Source organism: Pinus tabuliformis, chromosome 2_1 (genome assembly GCF_031772625.1).
Source record: "Pinus tabuliformis cultivar Carrire ecotype Pingquan chromosome 2_1, CPIR1, whole genome shotgun sequence".
NCBI lineage: Eukaryota > Viridiplantae > Streptophyta > Pinopsida > Pinales > Pinaceae > Pinus > Pinus tabuliformis.
Window position 1 is genome coordinate 370,441,445 of NC_142299.1, and position 25,891 is coordinate 370,467,335.

General features: G+C 39.2%; 1 pseudogene across 1 annotated transcript in view; it reads left to right on the forward strand.

The window, feature by feature from the left end:
• Positions 1-25,891, forward strand: part of LOC149200411 (L-arabinokinase-like) — a 448,322-nt pseudogene that overhangs the window by 68,664 nt on the left and 353,767 nt on the right. The window contains exons 3-6 of the transcript XR_016253365.1: positions 1,253-1,321; positions 2,244-2,327; positions 2,698-2,774; positions 13,148-13,214. The product of XR_016253365.1 is annotated as an L-arabinokinase-like (transcript). The remainder of the gene's footprint in view (positions 1-1,252; positions 1,322-2,243; positions 2,328-2,697; positions 2,775-13,147; positions 13,215-25,891) is intronic.

Here is a 25,891-nt window from a genome sequence, read left to right on the forward strand (position 1 = left end):
AAGGCCATACGACTCACGCTTCAGCTTTTTACTTGTGTTTTTATGTTTTATTTTTTATTTTTTTAATTTGTTTTCTAATTTTTTTTACGTTATCCTAGTGACTTCTAGTTGCTTCTAGATGCCTGTCTAAAGTTATAAAAGTGAACTTTTGCCCTAGTGTTGATATGCAATTCATGGTAATGTTAAATTCTTAAAGTAAAAGTGATATTCTCCTTTATTTTCATTAAAATAAAGGAGAATATCACTTTTACTTAAATTTTTAACATTACCATGAAATGATTCAGGATGTTTGAGAGTGGTTTCGCCCTCATTGGATTTCATATGGAGAAAGTAGAATTTTAGATCTCACTCAAAATCCAGCAGACTTATCTGTTTTTTAGGATTTCAGGATTGGGGGGATTGCAATGTTTCCATTGGATTTTATCATGTACTAGGGTAGGGAACTTGTATTTAATCAAGAGAACCAAGCCCTCTATGCAGGGGAGACTCCCAATAATGAAGAGCATGTAGGGTACTAGGGTATGAAACTTGTATTTAATCAAGAGAACTAAGGTCGTTCGACTATGTAGGAGGAGACTCCCAATCAAGCACGAGACAAGAAATTAGAAATTTCTCGTGGCTGATTTTGGATATTTCTATTTTCATTATGTGATCATTCATGAGTAAATGTGACGTAAATTTAGAGACTTATAGTTTATGCATTGACAATTGACAATTTTATCATAATGTAATAAATTAGAATGTATCATATATGCTTTATGATTGCACATATTTCTTAAATGTTCTAATATATATATATATATATTCGCGTTTCCCCGTTTCCAAAATTTGGGAAGGTCGCGTTTCGTATCGGTTCCCGTTTCGGAAACTTGTACCCGTTTCCCTGTTTCGTGCAACCTAGGTTGTAAATTATACATTACTATCCATTGCCCATCCTTATGGTCCATGCTATAAATGTTAGGCAAATTCCAATATAACAAACTAGATGAATCTGAGGATTTTCATGTGAGCTTATTTCTTATTTTACCATATCTATAAATTTTATGCAGCTTAGCATAACTGTCGAGTGTGGATCCACAGAATTTAAGAAGTTAAGATAATCTTTAACGATGCCACCATTTGAATTTTGGATTGTATCTTGGCTAAAATTCTGACCTTTTTTCAAGTTTGTCAAATTTATCACTTTCCTTTCATACTTTGCTCAGGTAGAAAGTTTAAACAGCCTACTAATTGAAGATGTTGTGAGTTGCAGGTTTTGCTTGATTGTGGAGCTGTGCAAGCAGATGCTTTGACTGTTGATCAGCTTGCGTCCTTAGAGAAGGTGCTATTATTTGCTTATGTCCTTCGAGGGCATGTTGTGAATAACAGCTATTATCCTAAGCTTGCAGTTTTTTATATGTTTTTAGAAATAACAAGAATTAATATTATGCAAGGTAGAGATACACTGGGTTGGCAACAAGCACGCAGACACATAATGATATATTTGGTGGACCCTCTGTTATATTAAATTCTCTGATAATACCACTATTATATTAATATGTTTGCTGGAGCATTATTAATTTTTAAACTTATGATTGATTTTAATAAAAGTGAATATATGAAAACTAGAGAGCGGATAGTGAAAAATACTCTTTAGTGCATCCAGTTTGTAGTTTATCTCTTTAATATATGAAGTTTCTTTTGAGATTTCATATATTTAGGTTTCTTTGCCTGGTGAATCTTGCAAACCTAATCCTGCAGACCTGCTGATGTCATCCAATTTGGATTTGGTAACATCATCTGTGGTTATGAACTAATCACGCTTTAACTGAGGATTTGAGTTGAGTGCGAAAATTATTTACTTGGATTTGGCTGCACTATCCATGGACTCTGAACTAAATACCCTTCATCTGAGGATTCGAGCTGAGTGTGAAAAATATTGCTGTAGGAAAATATGGTTTCACTGCCTTTTGTTTGATTTGGTTAGAGATTTTATAAGAGGGGTTCATGGAAGCTTGTATGCATTAGGAGTCAGCACTAAGTGTTAATTCAGTGCTTGTATGATGCAATATACAATTACAGAGAGACATTTGGGTGTCATATGTAAGAATCATTTGGAGAAGCACACCAACCAGACACCTTACTTTAGGACATACTTGTGCTTTTCTGAATTAGATATTGTGTGAATGCTCTATAATGCAGAGATGCTTGGTGGACTCTTTATTCACTATTTTTATGTCTAACTTGTTTTGGATTTTTGACAGTATTCCCAGACAGCAGTTGTACCTTGTGCCTCGATACTGGCTACTGAAGTAGACTGGCTGAAATCAATCAAGGCCAATTTGGTGGTGTGTATATGCACACCTCCTGTCTTTACTGTATATGTTTGTCAGTACTCAAAATATTTTTATTGGTGAGATTAATTATTGCATGTCTTCTCATTCTTGGCTTTGTTACTCTCATTGGTTACTTCATTGAAATGATGACTGGCACTGCTATTTCTTTTTGGCCAGTGTTTTAATGTAGAAAACCCTAGATGATTGGGGTTAATAGATTTTGTGCTCATTTGTCTATTCCTTTTTTGAAATGTTAAATGATAAACATTTAATAATAATAATGTATATTCAGTGAGAGCGTTTTAATATATATCCTTCAGTGTTGTTTTTTAACCTTTAATTATAATATAGTTTTCATGATCATATATAATTCTTAACGCAGATCTCAGATGTTGTACCTGTGGCATGTCGAGCAGCAGCAGATGCTGGCATCCCATCTGTTTGTGTAACCAACTTCAGGTGATTGGATTTTTTTGAGATGGTTGCACAAATGTCAAAATTTTATGAAAGGTTTAGCTTATCCTTGCACTCAAGCTTATCTTCACTGAATATATTTCAAGAATGGATACAGATTCAACGCAAGAAGTGAATATATGAAGGATATACATAGAACAACATATTACATTTATAGGTGTTCATGTTCAAACATACACATATTAGCTCAATATTTTGTAGTGATGTTACTTTTGTTTTGACTTATATAAGGTTTTCTAATTTAATGCTTTTTGTCTCATGTAATGTGACTCTGTCAGCAATTTAACTGAAATCTCAAAACAGTTATTTTTTGGCCTTGTAATTTTGATTAAGATGAGACAAGACATATACTTTGTTCGTTCTTGCCTTGAAGAATTGTGGTTAGTTCATGCATGAATATCAAAACGAGTCATTAAAAAATGAGTTTGTCATTATTGTATTGGATATTAAACTTGTCCCTTTAGTGGCTATATGCACCCTCCAATGTGCATTTATATATTGTGCTTTTACTAATAGGAATTCCACTTTGTATGCTGTCTATTTTGTCTCCTAGCTGTCTCTTAAGTTGTTATTCATTATGATCACGTGCATAAAATTTCTATCTCAATGTGCTTCCAAGTTTGCCATGGAAAATCTATAGTCAAACACCTTTGTTGCTTTGCTTGAAAGTGACATGGGATTACTCAATTTTGCTGTCGATGGTAGTGAAGAATTAGATAGGGAATATGGTGGTTTTGCTTCCTCATTATCAATTAAGGGCATGGATGCATTAAGGAGTTGGGATGTGGTGATGAAATATAGGGAAAACCATCAAGTTTGGTTTGTAATTTGGGCATACTTGAGGGTCTTGAATCTTGATTAATGGTGAAATTTGTGATCGACAATTATGTCACCAACTAGGCACATGAGACTCTCCATGCTATAGTTGTGGAGAGTTGAAAGGAGGTTGAGAAAATTTTGGTTACTGTCCAAAATTGATTAGGGAGAGCATCATTGCAGAGTGATGAGCGATTCACTCTAGATTTACCAATTGCCTTTGGGCCTTTTCTATGCAATACTATGTATGTATCAATGTTTCTAAAACCGGAACCGGTGACCGGACTGATCCACCTAATGAACCGGATTATCGACTAGAACCGGTCGGACGGGGACTGGTTAGGTCTAAACGAATTGGTTTTAGAAAAATACATTAAATAATTAATTTTTAATGAAACAAAACTATTTTTAAGATTTAAAACCATGATTCCAAGCCAATAGAGACAAAATATGCAAAGTTTGCTCATTTATATACCATGTAAAGGTGAATATATCAAAATGGCACCGAGTGCAATACATATCATTGACAAAATAGTAAAATACATAAGCAATGACTCAAATAAACAATTTGTTTGGTTTGCAATTTTATTGCCATAAAAAAACCCTTTATCTTGCACTGAATCACCATGATGAAAAGATATGGTTGTTCATTAATAATGAAAAATGGTTCACTTGCCTCCACCATGTTTGGCTTTCTGAGATCATCAAAGATAGACCCTACAATGCTTTCTCTGTGCTTCATGAGATGGTCTTTGACGCTAATTGGAATTGGAGTAATTGAGTATGCCAATTAGACATTTCTCTATTAAACTCTCAATATCCATGTCAGAGATAGGATCTCCACAAACAAACCAATAATACAAATGCCATCTATGCCTTACAAATTTGTACACATCATGTAAACTAAACCTCAAATCCACCTTTATATATGGACAAGTGGGTCAACATGTTTTTCTTTCAAGCTCTTCATGGTCTCAAGTTAAATTGCTTCTGGTTATATGGACAGGTCGGCTCAGATTTAAAACTCTATTTTAAATCAATTTAATCTTCAGCCTATATGTCTTCTCAAACATTCCCGCATCTTGTCTTAGGTCAGCCCTTAAACACGAAAGAAGGCTGGGAATATATATATAACCATAACCACAAAAATGTTCCAAAATCATGCACCCTCTGTAATTCTGCTGCCAGGAACAAGACTGAGCATACAATATCTATAGAAGGGTTGATTATTCCTTTTCCTTCAATATTGAGCTTACCTTTTAAGTTTTACTGTAACCAAAGTGTGAGCAATAAGAGGTGAGGTGTTCCCTTAGACAGGCTCAAAGTATTCTTTGTTACATGCTGAAAGGTGACTGCGACCATTGTTTCTAGTCTTTTGGCTGCTAGGCCCAAGGATGATCCAGGCATGAAATCAGGTTCAACTAGTATTCTTTCTAAACTAGAGAACACATTCTGCTGGAGCGCTCTTTCTGCTGATACATTTTGCTACTTGACTGCTGTTACATGTTTACTGGAGATTATTTCTAGTCTTTTGGCTGCTTGGCCGAAGGATGATCTAGGCATGAAATCAGGTTCAACCAGAATTCATTTATAATCTGAAAAGAAACATTGTACTGGAGTGTTCTTTCTGTTGATACATTTGCTACTTGAATTTTGTTACATGATTCCTGGAGATATACTTCACTACTGGAAACAGTGTTAAATCTGCAGGTTGTCTGAGATGTTGAAACAGGACCAGACACAGTGCACTTACAGCCTTTAAATTGTGAATTCTCCAAACTTACCATCCTCAATCGGTTGGAATTCAACGTGCCCTACAGGTTGCCAATACCATAGTGGAACAACGGACATGAAATCAGTACACTGTCTATGTTTTGTACAGTCCAACATGCCTTAAAAAAACTTGTAATGAAGAATCCCCTGCTACCGAGTAACGTAACCATAATGCAAATTTCAACCATAGAGTGACACAATTTTAGTTTCCATAGCAAACTTTCTTCACACCACATGCCAAACCAGCAATACAAATGGTGGAGGCTGGCATGGCAGGTAACCAGCTGGTTCTGTCCTAAACCGGCCGGTTAGGACCGGTTAGGGCCAAAACTTTGCCACATTGCCTTCCTGACCAAGTTTTTCAGCTGGTTCCAACCGGTGGCCTTGCTGACCAGCCGGTTAGACTGATAACCGGTTAGTTAGGACGGTTTTAAAAACACTGGTATGTATGCAAATTGCCTACAGTACAACATATCATAATACGATATTTACAGTCATATACTTTGACATGGAAACTATACAAATACATCAACTAATCAAAAATGAATATGAGCATGAACAAGTCAAGCTGTCAGTCAACCATTGATGCATTGGTGATGATATACCATTTGGAAAGGTTTTGATGGGTCTATTTTGCCTTAGAGTTGCCAGAATAAAATATTTCCCATTTCAATATGGCACCCAAAATCCCCACATTGTAATGTTTTTTTTGAATGACAATATGACGTTCTTTCCTTTCTGATCTTTAATGATCTAATTTTTATTTGGAGGATAATCTTGATGCTTGTTTAAAGGTTATGAGAGTGATTTTGTTTGAATGTGTGTGGCCACAAGTGCGGGCACAATAACAACGAGGGAGAGAGGCAATAGAGGATTGAGAATTATAAAATAGATTTATACGATGGAATGATTTTTCTATAGGAGATTCAATCACATGGAATCATAATAGTTAATATCTTGTTGTACACTTAGCAGCCAGCATATTGGACATGATCATAACCACTAAGAGAAACACTTACACCATTATAAGCAATTCTTTTAGTTAAAATAACACTGATTCAGCTACAGTGTCTAATAACATTGCTCATTCATTATCATTAAGCATGTTTGGTGTAGAATTATAAAGAAACGATAACACAATAAAGTCAATAACAATAACAAGTCATAAACATACAAGAACACAAGATTTTATAGAGGGAAACCTTGGAATATAGAGAAAAACAGATTTTGAAACGAATCTTCATTATAATTTGTTGAGAAATCTAGGGCAGTTAGATTAGGTGATTTCTCTTACTTTGATAACTGCTTGTGATGTATTTTTACTTTACTTGATTAACTTCTTCTTTCCTTTATTATTATTAGTGTTCTCTATCATCAAACAACTACCAAATCATAAAGAACAGTGAGACAATAGGACACAAGATGTAGGCGATCAGCCAGGGCCAAAACCTCTCCAACTGAGAGGAAAACCCATCAGAATTCTTCTCTTCTTATAGAACTTCAATTGACGAATTCCAAGACCTATAACCCTTGACCAAGACCCTCCAAGACCAAGTCAACTTTTTCCTTCTTGAACAACTTCCAGCAACAAACTTCGACCTTCCAACAACTTTGACCCTAGTAATAATTTCTGCAACTTCGACCTTGATGTAGCTTCAGTAGCTTTGACCTAGTAGCTTCACAATTTCGACCTAGAAGCATCTTCACAACTTCGACCTAGAAATAGCTTCATAGCTTCGACCTTGCAGCTTCACAACTTCGACCTAGCAGCTTCACAACTTCGACCTAGAAGCAACTTCACAACATCGACCTAGAAGCAACTTCATAGCTTCGACCTTGCAAATTCACAAGTTCAATGCAGCTTCACAACCTCGATGCAGCTTCACAACTTCGACCTTGCAGCTTCACAACTTCGATGCAGCGTCAGAATTTTGTCTTGCCCGGTAACTGTAGAAACCCTAACAAAAGAGAGAGAGAGAGGGGCCCAAAACTTTGATCTTGATCTTCTTCTTCTTCTTTGTCCTTTTCCAACTTCTATCTTGAGGAGATCGAACTTGCTTGAGTGAGTGTGCAAATGAGGTCGAATTCCTTCTTATTTATAGGCTTGTGAGAGTTACAAATTACTATATTGAGGCCGATTTGCCCCTTCATGTAGGTCGACTTGATCTTCGTGCCATGACGAGGTCTTGGAGGGTCTTTTGACTCAATAATTTTTTCTTTACAATATGTAACATGCCCAAATGGGTCTTCAATACATGATAATGACTCCATTGACTTTATGACAAACCTAGAAGCATTCATGGGTGCTTGACCTAAAAATAAATTTCCCTTTAGCATGAAACCCATGCCTCAAGAGCACAAATAATAAATTTATTTTTCTCTTTCCATTAAATACATAAAATCACAATTACATATGCCATTATGCAGACCGAACCTAGTTACATCTTTCAACACTCCCTCTTAACTAGGGAGGTATTCATAATCCATACAAGGTACTTGGACATTCTTAATATGAAGGATTCCCATAAGAAGAGTCGGATTGGTAACCCATCTGTATAGCATCATATCATCCAGCATTGTCACATAGCAAGGCCTTGGCTAACCGCTCTATCTCTCCACAAGATTAGAGCACAATGCTGGCGAGACCAATGGTTTATAGACGCCCTCACCATTGTCTCTCTTGGAACATACCCCACTCGGGTTCTCTTAGAGTATGTTCCACTGGGACTATTCTTACCTTGGATTCCAAGTCCTCAAAGAATATCGGTCCTCTACGACTACTCTTATCTTGAATGCCCTATCACATTCTCAAAGAGTATTGGATGCCAGATGCTTACCCAATCCTCCACTCTATCTTCCCAGGAGAAGACAAGAATGATGTGTCTATCTCTCCCTCTCAATTAGGGAGGATATGCCCATTCTAGTGAAGGAATGTACCCATTCCTATAAAAAGAATGTACCCAAGCTCCCTCTTGACTAGGGACTTGCTTCCAACAACTCTTTAGGTGGAGATCATGGGACAACCAGCTATTTGAAGAGCTCCTCCTTTCGATGTCATGAACTTCTTTTTCTTTATTCAAGAGTCTTCATCCTTTTGGGATTTCTTCATAGGGCATCGACCATCCATCAATTTCATTCATGAATCATGTCAGTCATGTCATCCTTTCTTTCATTGGAAAGTGATCCATTAGTCCATATCTAGCCTTTCCTTCATACCTTGCTACCTTCTTCACATCATGTTTCCTTTAGGATCTTTCATCCTACCACATTGTTAATTTTAGGTATGTTCTATGCTTAGAGCAATTTATTTCAATTTTACAGTTAGCTCAATATCTTTTCTAGATTAGCAATCACATCAGCATTAAAGTAAATTGCAGATAGAACATAAACATAGATTGCAGAAGACAAGCCAAGACAAGAGGACACAAGATGTGGCGCTAGCCAGGGACAAACCCCAATGTGGGGAAACCCTTGATCAATTCTTCTTATATGTTCTTCAATAGTTCAAGAGAGAGAGAGAGAGAGTACATTTACAACAGAAGTCAACACTTTGACTTATAATAGCATAGATCATCTCTAAGAAGATGATACATGAGGTAGTTGAACTCAGTTGAAGACATGCTACTTAAACTGATTCTCCAAGATGACTCCATCACCTATCATTGTGCTGCACCTCATTGTGTTGCATCGTGCTGCACCCATCATCACTATGCTGGACCTCATTATGCTTCACTAATCATGACTGTACCCATCACTGTACTGCATCTCATTGTAGCATTTAATATCACTGTACTATACTAGCAAGTGTTGCACACAACATGCTACACTTTACTTTGTCATGATGCCCATCATTGTGCTGTAGCATTTCACATCATGCTGCCCCTTATCACAATGCTGTCACTGCTCATACTGCTGCACCATGATTGCTTGCTGTCCCATGCAAGCACCATGTCCTTGCTGTCCCATCTACCTTTGCTGCACCATGAGACCTTGCTGTCCCATCTTCCTTTGCTGCACCATGAGACCTTGCTGTCCCATCTTCTTTTGTTGCACCATGAGACCTTGCTGTCCCATCTTCCTTTGCTGCACCATGAGACCTTGCTGTCCCATCTATCTTTGCTGCACCATGAGACCTTGCTGTCCCATCTATCTTGCTGCACCGTGAGACCTTGATGTCCCATCTATCTTTTGTTGCACCATGAGACCTTGCTGTCCCATCTATCTTGCTGTAGCTTACGGCCCACACATCAAACCAAAGCAGCCCTCCTCTGCTTCGGCCCTCTAGGAAGATGTCTCGGCCCACCTAACAATAACTCGGCCTTCACATAAGACCTTGAAACAGCGTCCAAAAACCCACATTGTTCGGTCTTCCTTACGGCGGCTAGGGCATGATAGACCTGTGTGAATAGGTCTTCTTCATTGTGCTATGTCTATCCTTAGGTAGCGTAGAGGGCAGGTTGGGCAGTGTATAGAATCAGGGGTCTTCTCCCTTGGACTGCGGCTAGATCTTCCACTTTAGGACTGCGGCTAGGGCATCCTTTAGGACTGCGGTTAGGGCATCCTTCTCCTAGATTTCTCTTCCACTAAAACCCAAAGCGAGTGGAGAGAAAATCAAGAGAGAAGTGTGTGTGAAATGACTCTCAAGTCATCTCCTTTTATACTAAAACGTTGAGCACATGTGGGGGTTATTTGGTTGCTGGCCAACCTTGATGAATTGTCTTATAACACAAATAAATTCATAACTCCATGAATACTTATCGGAATTGGATGATCTTTAGATCAATCCTACACCTCTCGATGAGAGGAGTCCAAGAAAAATATCAGCTGCCATAAATAAGATGACCCACATAGAGTTTGGCCCTAGTTGTCAATTTTAACACTCCCTCTCAACTAGGAAGAACTCCATCCACTGATCCATCTGCCACTGTACTATCTCTGCCAACAGTGCCCTGCACTGTTATGCTTTTCTATGCTCTGCTCTACTGAACCATGAAGAAGAAGAATTGATCGAGAATGTCTCATACCATTCTCTATTGACCCGAAGTTAGTTCCATATGAAGAGAGTGTGTCATACCACTCTTACTGATCCCAGATCAGTTCCAAAAGAGAGTGAGTTATGTCACTCTTACTGACCCGAAGTCAGTTTCATTGATCCCAGATCAATATCAAAAGAGAGTGTCTCAAACCACTCATACTGATCCCAGATCAATGGAGGTCATCCTAGCATAGGGAGTACGGTAGATACAACGATGCGTCCATCGATAGTACTACTATGGTCCCTAACCCCATTTCCCTACTCATTGGCCAGATGAGAGGTACTTCCCATGAGTCCCAGACTGCATGGGTAGGATGCCTCGACAGGAGAACCACTCATCCTATCCATAAGTCGCCACGGGGTATCACAGGGGAAGGCTGAACCATTCACCCTGTACACAGTGCACCACTAGGGGAGGGTGAGTTGCCTTATGTTTGCTTGTCGCTCCAAGAAGTACCCCAAGCCCTCTAGAGCTCCCAAAGCTCAATGCATGTATCATACAGGACCCTCATAAGAGGGTCTCTCAACGACTCCAAGTCGTTCTGGAAAGTCACAAATTTGACCTTTTTCCGGGGCTTCGACAGAATGTCTGCGACTTGCACATCAGTCCCAATGCGATGGAGCCTTCTTGCTCATCGATGTACCATATCCCAGATAAGGTAGTATCTGATGTCTATATGCTGGAGCAATCATAGAATACGGGATTCCTCAACAATCGAATCCCCCCCTGGTTGACATAAAAGATCACGGTGGGATTGTGTGGAGTTCGAAATTCTTGATTTTTTTGGGTTATTCCACAACCCATCATCAAGGAGGATAGAAAGCATGAAGATTAAATAATGATGAAAAATGATGCAAATGATTCAGTTAATAAAAAGTTGTTTAGATATCTTCGGCAAAATCACATAACCAATATTTTGTCGACGCGTTTCGAACCAACCAGTGTGGTTCATCGTCAGGACAAGATGAAGAACTGATCTGGCTTATCGAGAATAAATAGAGTGTGCAGAGATTCCAACAGCTAAATCCTAACGGCTAATTTTGACTAGGTCAAACCATAAAATTAGTTAGTTAATATTTCTCGAAGAAAGTAAAATAAGGTAAATTAAGGAAATTCAATTGTTAATTTAAGGAAAAGAATAATATTAATATAATCCCAAATATTAAGAAAAATTGTTATTCTAATAATCATGGTCATATTATAAAATAATAAATCTATGATCCCTTATTATTCCAATATAACCTACAAGTAAAGATAACCCAAAATTAGAATTTATTTATCCTAGGTAATTTATTCATAGCTATCTCATGGTAAGATAGACCATGTTTTTTAGAATAAATCATATACAATGATTAAAATCCTTGGTCAATAATCACAAACAATATATGTTTATTAAATCATCTATATCTACTAATAATTAATATTTCTAGAAATTAGTTATATTAGGTAAATCCATAATCTAGGGTCGTTAAAGCTAGGACTATTAATATTAATAATAATAATAATATTAATATAATATTAATAATAATAATATTAATATTATCCCAAATCTTAAGAAAAATTAATATTATAATAATGAAGGTCATACTATATAATAATTAATCTATAATCATTTATTATTCCAATATAAAATTATAAGTAAAGATAACCCATTATTAATATTATTAGAATTTTATCTACCCTAGGTAATCTATTCATAATTATCTAATGGTAAGATAGAACATGTTTTTTGGAATAAATCATATATAGTGTTTAAATCAATTGGTCATTAAAATAATTATAAATAATTTATGTTTATTAAATTAATATTTCTAGAAATTAGTTATATTATGTAGATCCATAATCTAGGGTCGTTAACTCTAGGACTAATAATATCATAACTAATAATTAAACCTAATGGTCAAACAATCAATATTAGAACTATATTAGAACTAAAAGCTGTCAACCTAATTTGGGGAAATGAATAAGATAAATAGTAATTGAGCACCTAATTTGTATTAAGAGGTTTTTTCCCTTGACCTTTGGTGTTAGTAGAGAAAATTCACTAAGCTCCTGAGGTCACTGGGATTTTCTTTGGTTCCTTAACAGTAATAGATAGAGACTGGGATACCTCCTCTATGTCTTTTGCTTCTACTTTTATTACCATTTATGATGCATATGTTGAGCTAGGGTCTCACACCTCATTGGGATTCCTTCCTCTGGTTTACCCAGATCTTGCCAGTCTCTCTTTTATGTTGTGTCTCCCTTTTTGCTAACATTTTGGCATGTAGGGAGTGCTCACGACACTCCTGTAGTCTACTGACTACTGAATGGACTTTATTGTCATGTTAACATTTTCCTGATCATTTGTGGATATTAATGAAATTATATTGTTTCGCTGAAAATAATCCCGTGGATGCTATTTGGTTAAAAATGTAAATTATGGTTTCATCCTTTTTGATGGTTTTCTGATACACAGTTAATTGTCTTGCTTTTGTGATGTTGCAATTGCATTTTTTGGTTGCAGCTATAACACATTGCTTACTTTTTGCTTTTGATTCTTTTGATTAATGCGGTTGGGATTTTAATTATGGAGAGACTGTTTTGATATTTTGATGCTTGCATGACCTATAGTTAAAAGTCATGGCTTCATGTTGTGATTGTAAATTTTTGTTACATCTATTTTTCTTGAGCCTGTAACAAATATCCCCATTTGTTTATTCTTTTGACGATTGTTCTATTTGTTATATGCAGTTGGGATTTTATCTATGCAGAATATGTTATGGAAGCTGGCTATCATCACCGTTCCATAGTTTGGCAGGTACTGCTATTGTTACTATACACTCAAGGCCCACTTTTTAGGGTCGATGCTGCTTAAAATAATTGCAGTGTTTTATTACAAGGAAATACATTTTAAATGGGATTCATACAGAACGAATAGGATTCATACAAAACTGCAATTGATGACACAATATGTTGCAGACTAGGGAAAACCATGTAATCTAAGTTTTATTTTTGAGGAAAATTGTAGTTTTTAATTCCTGTGGCAATATTATTTCTCTCTTCGGCCTTGGATGTTTGGGCGAGGTCCTGCTGGTAGCACTCAGGACCATTTACCAGTGGATTATCTAGCCTACCATTCTGCAGAGGATATTATTAGACTGTGCACTGATAGATTTGTTGTGATTGATAATGACAGAGATAACCTGCCCACTTCTGCTTCTGGTTTAGATTAATGACTTATTTGTCTGCTTTTCCTCTTGCATAGAGACACATTTATCATTAGTCCTGTTTAATGTTTACCTTCCGAATTCACCCCTTTGTATTCACAATTTCTAAGTTATTTATTTTTCTTTCTGCATATAGGAGTTATTGCCATTGAGACTCCCACATTGCTATTGTGACTAGTTGTGTTTTCTAGTCCCATTGACCTATTTTAGTCAATCAAAGATGCTATCAACATTTCTTTCTTCTTTCCCCCAACTTCAACAGTATTTATTGTAGCTGACCTGCATTTACAAAAAGCAACCTGCATTTGTGGCAGCCAACTTGCATATGTGACGAGCAAACTAGATTTAGCATTATTTATCAACAATATGAGACTCTGTGGAAAAGGATAATTTGCAATGGAAACCATAAAATGTTGGTGTTCTTCCCTACCGTGACATGGTAAACATATCCTAGGGTAGCAATATGTGTATTCTTGTTTGTAGTGGTAACTGTTGTAATTTTCTGAGTATTTTCCTAGACAATCACCAAAAAAGGTTCAGCTGGTTCTTGTATGCATAATGTTAATTCTTTGTGAGGTGCTTCACCATTGATGAAAAGATCTTAAGAGACATATTCTCACATTACAAATTTCAAATGCGTCACTTCTTACCTCAACCCTCCAGATGGTTTGATTGACAAGAGGTATCATGATAAAATCTCCAATATTGGGTCAATTAGGTAGTGCAAGCTTTCACAGCATGACAGCATGCAACCAGTAGATGGCATGAATCTTATCATGTACTTCTTCTTTGCCCTTGGATTTTAGAAGAGCCAATGGTTGACAACATTATTGGTTTGGGGATTTTTCCTTCTTGTCCTATGGACCCTTGCTCATTTTATTCATTTGGGTGTCGTTCTGGTTGATAATGCAGCTTGAGTGGGCCTAATGGTTAAGAACATGTGCTTCCTTGTAAAAGGTCATAGGTTCAAATCCAAAGTCGGGTAGAGTATGTACACCTTTATAGACTTTATTAGTTAAATCATTTTGCAGAGCCAGGTCCCTTGTCCCACAAACAAGAGGGTCTCATGCACCAATTTGGTGTCTAGCTTGGCTGTCACCTAAAAATTAGATTATTATTATCATTTACTATTATTACCACTCACCATGTACTCTTATTTCTTATGTAGTTCTCCTAGAGCTACTTTAACACTTCCACTGTTTCCTCACCTTTGTACTTTTTATCAATGTTGCTGAAATTTACATTGAGATAAAATTGGCAAAGGTCTAAAAAATTAAAAAATCATAAAGATTTGTAAAATATCAGTATAAATCGACGAATATCGGCAAATTAAAAAAAAAAAACAAATTTTTTTAGCACCTAAAACATACACAATGTCAAATAAGTGCATTGCCACATAAATATGAAAATTAAACATCTATATAAGACGTCTAGTGCTATATCACACATCAACAATAGATCATGCCCTAAATCCTCAGTCCTGACTCAACCTTTAAATTATCCACGTAAGATATAATAAATGCATCTCATCATCATGAGTATATAATAAATGTATCTCATCATCATGAGTCTTCTACATTGAAATTAGATACATAAACTAGTGAACTCCTTTGCCCCTTTTACGGGCAAAGGTAATGGCTTTCCTCTAGAGGAAGAAGGCCCTAACGCTGGTATTGGACTTTGATGTCCTCCTTTTCTCTCCAAACCCTTCTCATTGTTTGGAAAATTAGAGAGAAATAAAAATAATTCACTTAAATCCAATGTTATCAAAACTGGACTATTCATCGAACCAGTAGAGCCCAGAAAGGTGAATTGGACCAAAACTGTAAAAAAACCGGACCAAAAATTCAGTTGACCAAAAGATTCATAAATATACAAATTTTGAAAAAAAAAACATGTATATTTGTGTGCATCCCTATGAATCCAAACCATACACAAATATGCAAAGTTTCTTATATATATAGCAAGGATCAAGGTCAAGCGGGATGACATGGTGTCTAGGAATAAGAAATGCTAGAATGATTTTGGGGAGCGGCAAAGGTCCTCACAATTTTCTCTCCTCTGGTAGAGAAAAGTTTGCTTTTTACAACAACTGAGTTGATGGTAGCTTTTGTGGAGGCAAGGGGAAGAAGATGGGTCATGCGTGAGGGTGAGAGGAAGTTGCTTGTGAAGGGATTTACATTCATTGTTGAACCAACAGTTTATGGGATAGGAGCCAAGGGGAGGTTTATGGGCGCGTTGACGAACAAAGTAGGGGTAGGAATCAAGGACTTCCTCCACGTGGATAGTGGAAAGCATCTTGTATTTGGCTGTGGTTGTGCCTAGTGACTTGAAGTAGGAAATGGAGGGGAGCAACTTGTTAAGGTGGGTGGTGCAAGAGTTAGCATACTTCTCCTTGGCCCCACAATAGTTTTCCGTGCATCAAGTGGTTCGACAACGTTTTTACAATACTCTTGTTATGGGAATGGAAACCTTTATATGGCGAATCTAATATTGGCCTTGAAAATCCAACTTTTGATGCATTGGATGTTGATTTCTGGTAGCATCGGATGTGCTCTAATCAAATTTTGCAGGGAGGTTTGGGCACGTGTATTCCAAAGAACCCAAAAAGCGTTTTGGGAAATTCCACCCGTAGACAGTTTTATTAAAATAATTAATTATTTTTAATGGGACCCTAAGTCTAAACTTAGGAAATTAGAATAATTAATGGGTATTAATCTAACTGTGGGTGTAACTTCTACAAGAAGACAAGGATCAAGCAGAAATGATCTTAGCCATTGATTAACTTCTAATCAGGGCTGTTGAATGTCAACGAGAAAATTATTTAAGGAGGCTTCAGGGTCATTTGGAAGACACATAGAGAGTTGATCAGTCAGATCGAATTGCTGAAGCTAGAGGAAATGCAATGTTTTGCAGTGATCATGCAAAGAGGGGTAGAGGGAGTTTTGGCTAGAGGATCTTCTCCGGAGCCAAGAATATTCAACAGAGAGGTAGAGACACACAAAGGGGGCAACGCAGAGGCTAGAGAGGGTGACGCAGAGCCAGGAAGGGCTCACACAGGCCCCACGCAAAACCTTCGAGCAGAAGTCCGAGATTTGCTGGGAGGCTGACGTTTCTGAGTTGGGAGGGCTGGAATCAACTCCCGAGAAGCAAATCGATCTCCAGTAGAGGTGACGCAGGTCCAACAAGGGCAACGCAGAAGTAGTCAGGGAACTCATTGGTTCAGCTGTCGGATCAGCTGGGACTTGCAGTGTAGAGTGAGGTAATCTCACTAATTTCTTTTATCGAGTGATATTCTATTAATTTTTGGTATGTTCTATGCTTAGAGAAAATTTACTTCAATTTTCTTATTATCCCAACATCAATATCCAGATTAGCAATCACATCAGCGTGCTAGTAAAATGTAGATAGAACATAAACATAAACAATAGAAGACAAGCCAAGACAAGAGGACACAAGATGTGGCACCAAGTAGGGACAAACCCCAATGTGGGGAAGCCTTGATCAATTCTTCTTATATTCTTCAATAGTTCAGCAGAGTGAGAGATAGTACAAATACATAAATATGATATTTTATGACAGTAGTAGAAGGCACATCATTGTGACAGTCTTCAATCATCAAGAGAGTTGAAGCATATCTTGATGCAACATTCCTCTAATTGCTAGTTGCTCCAACAATTCTAGTTGCAACCCCAACCTTCCTTGACTGTGATGAATGGCTGATCTGAACAATCTCCAAATAGTCCTAAGACAACAGCCCCAAGGTAACCCTTGCTATTTTGCTATGGCCTGTGGCCTAGCACATAGCAACACTGAAGAGAATGTCTTCAAAACATCACCAACGCAGCGACACTAGCAATCATCTTAACTGAGTATAAATACTGATCTATGGAGCAGATTGTGATGCTGCTCCCTCTCATTGCACTGAGAATGTGATGGTTAATGAGATTAGGATTGCGACTTTACTTTCACCAATATTGTAACCAGGAAGGAGCACAGATACACACACACACACACACACACACATATATATATACTGAGACTATTAGCAAAGCTGTTGTGATATCACTGATATACATATCAAGATTGCAAGGAGGCAAATCCGTATACTATGAGACTAACTATGCCAAGACGGTAAGACTCCATTCATAGGAATGCCAAGAATTATGATTCTGCCGAGAATGAATCTAGCCCAGAATTCATATAAATAATGCGTTCTCATTCGACGTCTTTTATGCTCCATCCATTCGAGATCTAGCTTGACTGCACCTTTAATTCACAGGTATGCCGAGAATGATACTAGCACATAATTCCTTGCGTCCTCTTGTCATGTGTTCCTTAGATCTGAGATCATACGTATTGCCATGAGACTAGCCCAGGTTCTTCTGCTCCTTATACCCATCTGAGGTAGCAGTCAAACCCTAAATAGATGCCTCTCTATGGTGTGGATTTGGGTCTCCTTTTTGCTGCGTTTGAGGGTCTCTTGTGACAGCGAGTTAAGGTCCCTTCATGACCTGTGGCTAGGGCATTTAGGACAGCGTAAGAGAGCTTCTCCTTCAGCTGTGAATAGGCCTCCTTTACTGCGGCTAGGTCTCCCTCTAGGACAGAGAATTAGGGCCTCCTTTGATCTGCGTTGAAGCTCCCTTAGACAACATATAGAAAGCCTTCTCTTGACAACGTTTAGGGCTTGCACTTCACTGCTAATTAGGCCTCCTCCTTGACTGCGGCTAAGGCATGTTTAACTGCAGCTAGGGCACCTCCAAGACTGCGGTTGTGTCTCCTCCTTTTAGGACTGTGAATAGGGCTATCCTTTAGACCTCACCTTCCACCAAAACCCCAACGACTGGAGAGTGAGATCATAAGAGATGAGTGTCAAAATGACTTGAAGACCTCTTCTATTTATAATAAAACGTTGAGGATAGGTTGGGTTAATTTGGTTGCTGGCCGACCTTGACGAATTGTCACATAACACAAACAAATTCATATCTCCATGAAGACTCGTCAGAATCGGATGATATTTAGATCAATCCTACACCTCTTGACGAGAGGAATCCAAGAAAAATATCAGTTGCCATAAATAAGTAGACCCACATGGAGTTTGGCCCTAGTTTCCAATTTTAACACTCCCTCTCAACTAGGGAGAACTCCATCTGCTAATCCATCTGCCAGTTCGTACTATCTTTGCCATCAATGCAGTGCCTTGCACTGCTTTCCTCTACTTTGCTCTGCTGAACTATGAAGAAGAAGTGATCGAGAATGTATCATACCATTCTCTACTAACCCGAAGTTAGTCCCATATAAAGAGAGTGTATCATACCACTCTTACTGATCCGAAATCAGTTCCAAATAAAGAGAGTGTCTCATACCACTCTTACTGACCCGAAGTCAGTTCCAATTGATCCCAGATCAATATCATCCTAGCATAGGGAGTACGGTAGTACACGATGCATCCATCGGTAATACTATGGCCCTTATCCTCATTTCCCTGCTCATTGGCCAGATGAGAGTACTTCCCATGAGTCCCAGACTACATGGGTAGGATGTCTCAGAAGGAGAAGGATGAACCACCCATCCTGCCTACATGTCGCCATGGGGTATCCTAGGGGAAGACTAAATCACTCTCCCTGTACACAACAAATCACTAGAGGAAGGTTGAACCACTCACCCTATGACTGTGTCTCAGCAGGAGAAGGATGCACCACTCATCCTGCCTACACAGCAAACCACTAGGGGAAGGCTGAACCACTCACCTTGTGGTTGCTCATGGCTCCAAGAAGTACCCCATCCCCCCCGGAGCTCCTAGAGCTCAATATCCATATCGTACAGGACCCTTAGGAGAGGGTCTCTCCAAGATTCCTAGTCGTTCTCGGAAAGTCAAGAATTTGATCTTTCTCAGGGGGCTTCATCTGAATATCGGCGACCTGCACATCAGTCCCAATGTGATGGAGCCTTCTTGCTCCTTGTTCTACCATATCCCAAATAAAGTGGTACCTGATGTTTATAGGCTTGGAGCGATCATAGAACACGAGATTCCTCAACAATTGAATCCCACTCTGGTTGTCACAGAAGATCACGATGGTATCCAACACATGTCCAAATAGCTCACTGAAGAGCTTCTCCAACCAGACAGCTACACACGAGACCATACTGGCAGCGATGAATCTGGCCTCAACGGTGCTCAAAGCAACCGACTTCTGCTTCCTGCTCATATTGAAGAGGAACAACACTTAGAAGTGATTTTGCGATTCTCCACACTGCTTGCCCAATCAACATCAGAATAACAATGCAGCCTCACAACTCCAACAATGTATCTCAGTCCATGAGTGATTGTGCTCTAAAGATATCTTAAAAGATTCTTGGCACCAATCCAATGTGAGTGATGAGGCTCAACCATATGTTGGCTTAACATGCAAACTGCAAAACATATATCCGGACGAAAGTTCAGCAAGAACATCAATGCTATTATGAGTTGACGAAACTTAGAGGCATTTCCCAAATCAGGTCCGACAGCACTACCGCATAAATTCTTAAAGTTAGGCTCCATCGGGGTAGTCACAGGCTTGCAGAATCCAACTCCCTCTTACTTTTGCAAATGAGAGGGTCTATACCTGCCAGAAAGAGGTCGTCCACATAAGGTATCAGTATGAGAGGTCTATCATCCATAACCATAAAGCAGTGGTTTGGATCGGCTTCACTCCTAGTGAATCTCTGCTTCATTAGATAGCTATCAATCCTCTCATACCCAGCCTGGGGTGCTTGCTTCAAACTCTAGAGAGCTTTCTTCAACCTGCATACATGAGATTCTCGATCATGAATCTCAAACCCCTTGGGTTGTTCCACATCTGTGGTCTTGCTATTACATGAGGGGAATGGTCCCCTTGTAAATTTTCCTTCGGTACATCTCGGACATGTACCTTCATGCTCTTCTTTGAATTTAGGCAACCCTGTCGCCATCTGTCTCATATCGGGTAGGGCCTTACAATGAAGATGGGCAGACCTCCGGTGCCATTGAAGAGATGTGTCACACGACATGATCCCCAATGGACTTCCTGCAACTTGATACAAAGTGCCAACTCTGAATCCAAGAGTAAATGCATCTTTAAATTCATTTTCCAAACACGTACCTTTCCATCGATGAATGCCACCTTGTAACCTTTGTCTTCCATTGCCGAAATGGACACTAGGTTCTTCTTGAGATCAGGTACATAAAGAACTTCTTGTAAATGAATAGAGTTACCCTGATCCAATTTAAGAGTAACATTCCCTACACCCTTTACGGGATAGGTGACATCGTCTCCAAGTATATTCTCCAAGTTTGTTCCTTCTTTATCAGATGAGAGAGAGCTTCCTTGAATTCGGTGAAGTTCTTTGAGGCACCACTATCAATAAGCCAATTTCCCAACGAGTCCAGAGGAGAGGTAGTGGAGAGGGCCAATATAAGATAATACTCCTTTTGCTTATCAGAAACAACATTTGATTCTTCATACCTGGAGTTCCTTGCTTTCTTGGGGAGTCGGCCATTTCCATGATGTCTTGCATTCCTTTTTCCTTTGCCATTGTACCTGTCATTCCTTCGTTTGAAGTAGCCCCTAGAATGATTGTGATCATCATCATGTGATGTGTCCCTTCTATTTGGACACTCCCTTGAATAATGGCCAAACTTATTGCAAGCAAGGCATCTGCCTTTCCTTCCACCATTAGATCTAGGCTTTCCATTAAAGTGACCTTTTGGTAGGCCACCAGACGCTTGTCAATGGAATCTCTGATAATCTTCTTCGCTTTGACTTCACCCTTAGTGTACTTGTTATTTGAAGCCGCTGGTGCATTTGATGGAGGCTCAAGATTTTACCCTTCACATAATCCAACACTTCTTGTTCTTCCAATATCAGATCCAGAGACATCTTCCATCCCTGATAGTCAGACTGTTCACGGAGCTTGTCTTCAGCCGGGAAGTGGGATGAGGAACCCATTGAGCCTTTTGACCTTTCCAACTGTCTTCGGTGATTGCTCTTTCACTCTTGCTTGGGCTTTGTCTTCACCTCAACTCTGATACCATGTTAATTTTTGGTATGTTCTATGCTTAGAGAAAATTTACTTCAATTTTCTTATTATCCCAACATCAATATCCAAATTAGCAATCACATCAGCATGATAGTAAAATGCAGATAGAACATAAACATAAATAGTAGAGACAAGCCAAGATAAGAGGACACAAGATGTGGCACCAGCCAGGGATAAACCCCAATGTGGGCAAACCCTTGATCAATTCTTCTTATATTCTTCAATAGTTCAACAAAGAGAGAAATAGTACAAATACATAAATATGAGATTTTATGACAATAGTAGAAGGTACATCATTGTGACAGTGTTCAATCATGAAGAGAGTTGAAGCATATCCTGATGCAACATTCCTCTAATTGCTAGCTTCTCTAACAATTCTGGTTGCAACCCCAACCTTCGTTGACTGTGATGAATGGCTGATCTGAACAATCTCCAAACAGTCCTAAGACAACAGCCCCAAGGTAACCCTTGCTATGGTGCTATGGCCTGTGGCCTAGCACATAGCAACACTGAAGAGAATGTCTTCAAAACATCACCAACGCAACAACACTAGCAATCATCTTAACTGTGTAAGAATACTGATCTATGGAGCAGACTGTGATACTGCTCCCTCTCATTGCACCAAGATTGTGATGGTCAATGAGATTAGGACTGCGACTTTACTTTCACCAATATTGTAACCAGGAAGGAGCACAGATACACACATATATATATACCGAGACTATTAGCAGAGCTGTTGTGATATCATTGATATACGTATCAAGATTGCAAGGAGGCAGATCCGTATACTGTGAGACTAACTGTGCCAAGACGATAAGACTTCATTCATAGAAATGCCAAGAATTATGACTATGTTGAGAATGAATGTAGCCCAGAATTCATATCAATACTGCGTCCTCATCCGAAGTCTTTTCTGCTCCATCTATCCGAGATCTAGCTGGACTGCACCTTTAATTCATAGGTATGTCGAGAATGATACTAGCATAGAATTCCTTGCGTCCTCTTGTCATGCGTTCCTTAGATCTAAGATCATATGTATTGCCATGAGACTAGCCCGGGTTCTTCTTCTCCTTATACCCATCCGAGGTAGCAGTCAAACCCTAAATAGATGCCTCTCTGTGGTGCAGATCTGGGTCTCCTTTTTGTTGTGTTTGAGGGTCTCTTGCGACAGTGAGTTAAGGTCCCTTCATGACCTGCGACTAGGGCATTTAGGACTGCGCAAGAGAGCTTCTCCTTTAGCTGTGAATAGGCCTCCCTTACTGCGGCTAGGTCTCCCTCTAGGACAGAGAATTAGGGCCTCCTTTGATCTGCATTGAAGCTCCCTTAGACAATGTATAGAAAGCCTTTTCTTGACAACGTTTAGGGCTTGCACTTCACTGTTAATTAGGCCTCCTCCTTGACTGCGGCTAGGGCACGTTTAACTACAGCTAGGGCACCTCCAGGATTGTAGCCGCGTCTCCTCCTTTTAGGACTGCGAATAGGGCTATCCTTTAGATCTCACCTTCTACCAAAACCCAAACGAGTGGAGAGTGAGATCACGAGAGATGAGTGTCAAATTGACTTGAAGACCTCTTCTATTTATAATAAAACGTTGAGGATAGGTTGGGGTAATTTGGTTGTTGGCCGACCTTGATGAATTGTCTCATAACACAAATAATTCATATCCCCATGAATACATGTCGAAATCAGATTATCTTTAGATCAATCCTACACCACTTGACGAGAGGAATCCAAGAAAAATATCAGCTGCCATAAATAAGTAGACCCACATGGAGTTTGGTCCTAGTTTTCAATTTTAACATATTCTCTGTAACTGGATTGTCGGGAAGGCATCCAGTAGTTGTATTTAGAAATACTTCAGCTTAATAATAAAAACCCTCAGATTTGCTGCACCAGTTTTCCCACACTGTGTTTTTCTGTGGACATTTGTCCAAAAACAACTGTCATTTGTGAACATTCCTAGACTTGCAGAACCCCTATTGCAACAAATCTGAATCTACTTCACCTAACCGCTTTTAAGTTACATTCATCAAGTTATTCTTTTGAATACTGAAGCAAATTTCTTCTGCAGCCTACACTAATTAAATATTTGATCTCATGAAACAGAAAACATAGCAAAGAACAAGATACATAGGACACTTATTTTTGGACACAATAGTCCTCGGAAAAACCCAATTCCAGAAAATCGGTGCAACAGTTCTAAGGGTTTATTATTATGCAGGAGAAATATCTGAATACAAATCTAGGATGCTCATCTAGCAATCCTTTACAGAGATATTACTGGTGGAAAATCAGAGTGAGTTTTACCTCACTTCACCTGGCAGAATTTCCACTGATTCGGTAACAAGACTAGTTAATCTCGGCTATTTCAGCGCTGGCTCTGCTTCAGCCTTGCGTCACCTTCTCTGCCCTCTACGTCAACTCTCCTGGCTGTTCCGACAGTTCTCGGCAGTTCTGGCAGTTCTCGGTAGTTTCGGCTGTTCTGATAGTTCTAGATTCTGCGTGACAGGCAACTTTTCTGCATCAGCTCTCCCGGCTACTGCGCTGGCAGTTCCGCGAGTTCCAGCAGTTCCCGACAATTTCGGCTATTCCCGACAGTTTCGGCTGTTCTGATAGTTCCGACATTTCTCGGTAGTTTCGGCTGTTCTGGCAGTTTTGGATTCTGCGTGACAGGCAGCTTTTCTGCATCAACTCTCCTTGCTACTGCGCTGCCTCTTTGTAAGCTCTCTCTGCCTCTCTGTTTTGTATTTTCCGGAAAGTCCTTCTCCTAGATTCTCTATGCCCCTCAGCTGCAACATCTCCCTAATCGATTTTCCTTCTGAGAACTTTTCACTTCAAAAATCAATTTCCCCAATCTCTCTGTGTGTATTTTCAAATGAACTCCAAGCGTCCATTGTATACTTTTCCTGTTGAGTCTTCAACGATCGAGATTAAGTCTTTAATCAATGGCTTAAGATTAAAACATGACTTGATCCGCCTTCTAGATCATTCTCACCCATATTTTAATTAATACCCATTAATATTTTAATTTCCCTAAGTTTAGACTTAGGAACTCCATTAAAATATTAATTATTTTAATAAAATACAATCCGGGTGGAATTTCACCAAACGGTTTCTGGGTTTTTTAGAACTCATGTGCCTTAGCCTCTCCACCAATTTTCAAGGCTAGAGCACTTCTAATGCTACCAAAAACTAACATCATTTGTGTTGTGTCCAGGGTTGCAGGAATCGCCCCCCCCCCGGAGGATCCAAACCCGGAACCGCGGATCGGAGCGAACCGTCCCGGAATCCAATTTGGAAGCGCGATTCGGAGGAGGAGGTGGCGCGGTTCCGGAATTTAAATGCGATTCCTGCCTTTTGGGTTGCGGCCACCCCGGAACCGCGGATCGGAGGGCGGTTCGGGCACGGGGTGGCGCCACGCTTCCGGCCCGGAACCGCACGCCACCCGCACGCCACCCAGGCGATTCCGCAAGCAACCCCGCGGCCTCCTTTTTTTTAATTTATTTTTTTTAAATTTGTTTTAATATGTGACTTAACTAGCATGAGGGGGTGGGTTAGGTTAGTTTAGGGTGAGTCTAGGGTGACTTTAGAAAAGAATAAAGCCCCCATTCTCTTCTCATTTTCTCACTTTGAGTTTATGAGAGTTGGAGAAGAGAAGAGAGGAGAGGAGAAGAGAAGAGAGGAAAGGAGAGGAGAAGAGAGGAGAGCTTGGAGGAGTGAAGAAGGAGGAGCTAGGAGAAGGAGGAGGAGCTAGGAGAAGGAGGAGGAGCTTGGAGCAAGAGCTTGGAGGACTTCATCTACAAGAGCTAAAGAGGTAAGTTCAAACCCCAAACTCCCTTGTTTTTTTGAAAAAAAAATTGTATTTTTCTCCTCCCTCTCCTACTCTTTCCCATTGTTTCTACTTGCTCCTTTATTTACAGGTTGTCCACCACCTATATCCATATTCCAAGATGGTGTTCTTTTGGCTTCTATGTATCATTCCACTCTTGGTTTTAATGATGGCAAGGGTGAGGAATAGAGGGGAAGAGGAAGGGGATGAACTTGGTCCTAATAGTAGTGACCCAATGTATGATGAGGAGGAAGGGTTTGAAGAGGAAGGGGATGAACTTGAAGAGGACACTGAAGCACAAGATGGGAAAGGTACATCAAATCCCTTGTGGACCTTTGTGACCAAACTTGAAGGGGGAAAGGGTGGTGGATCTTACAA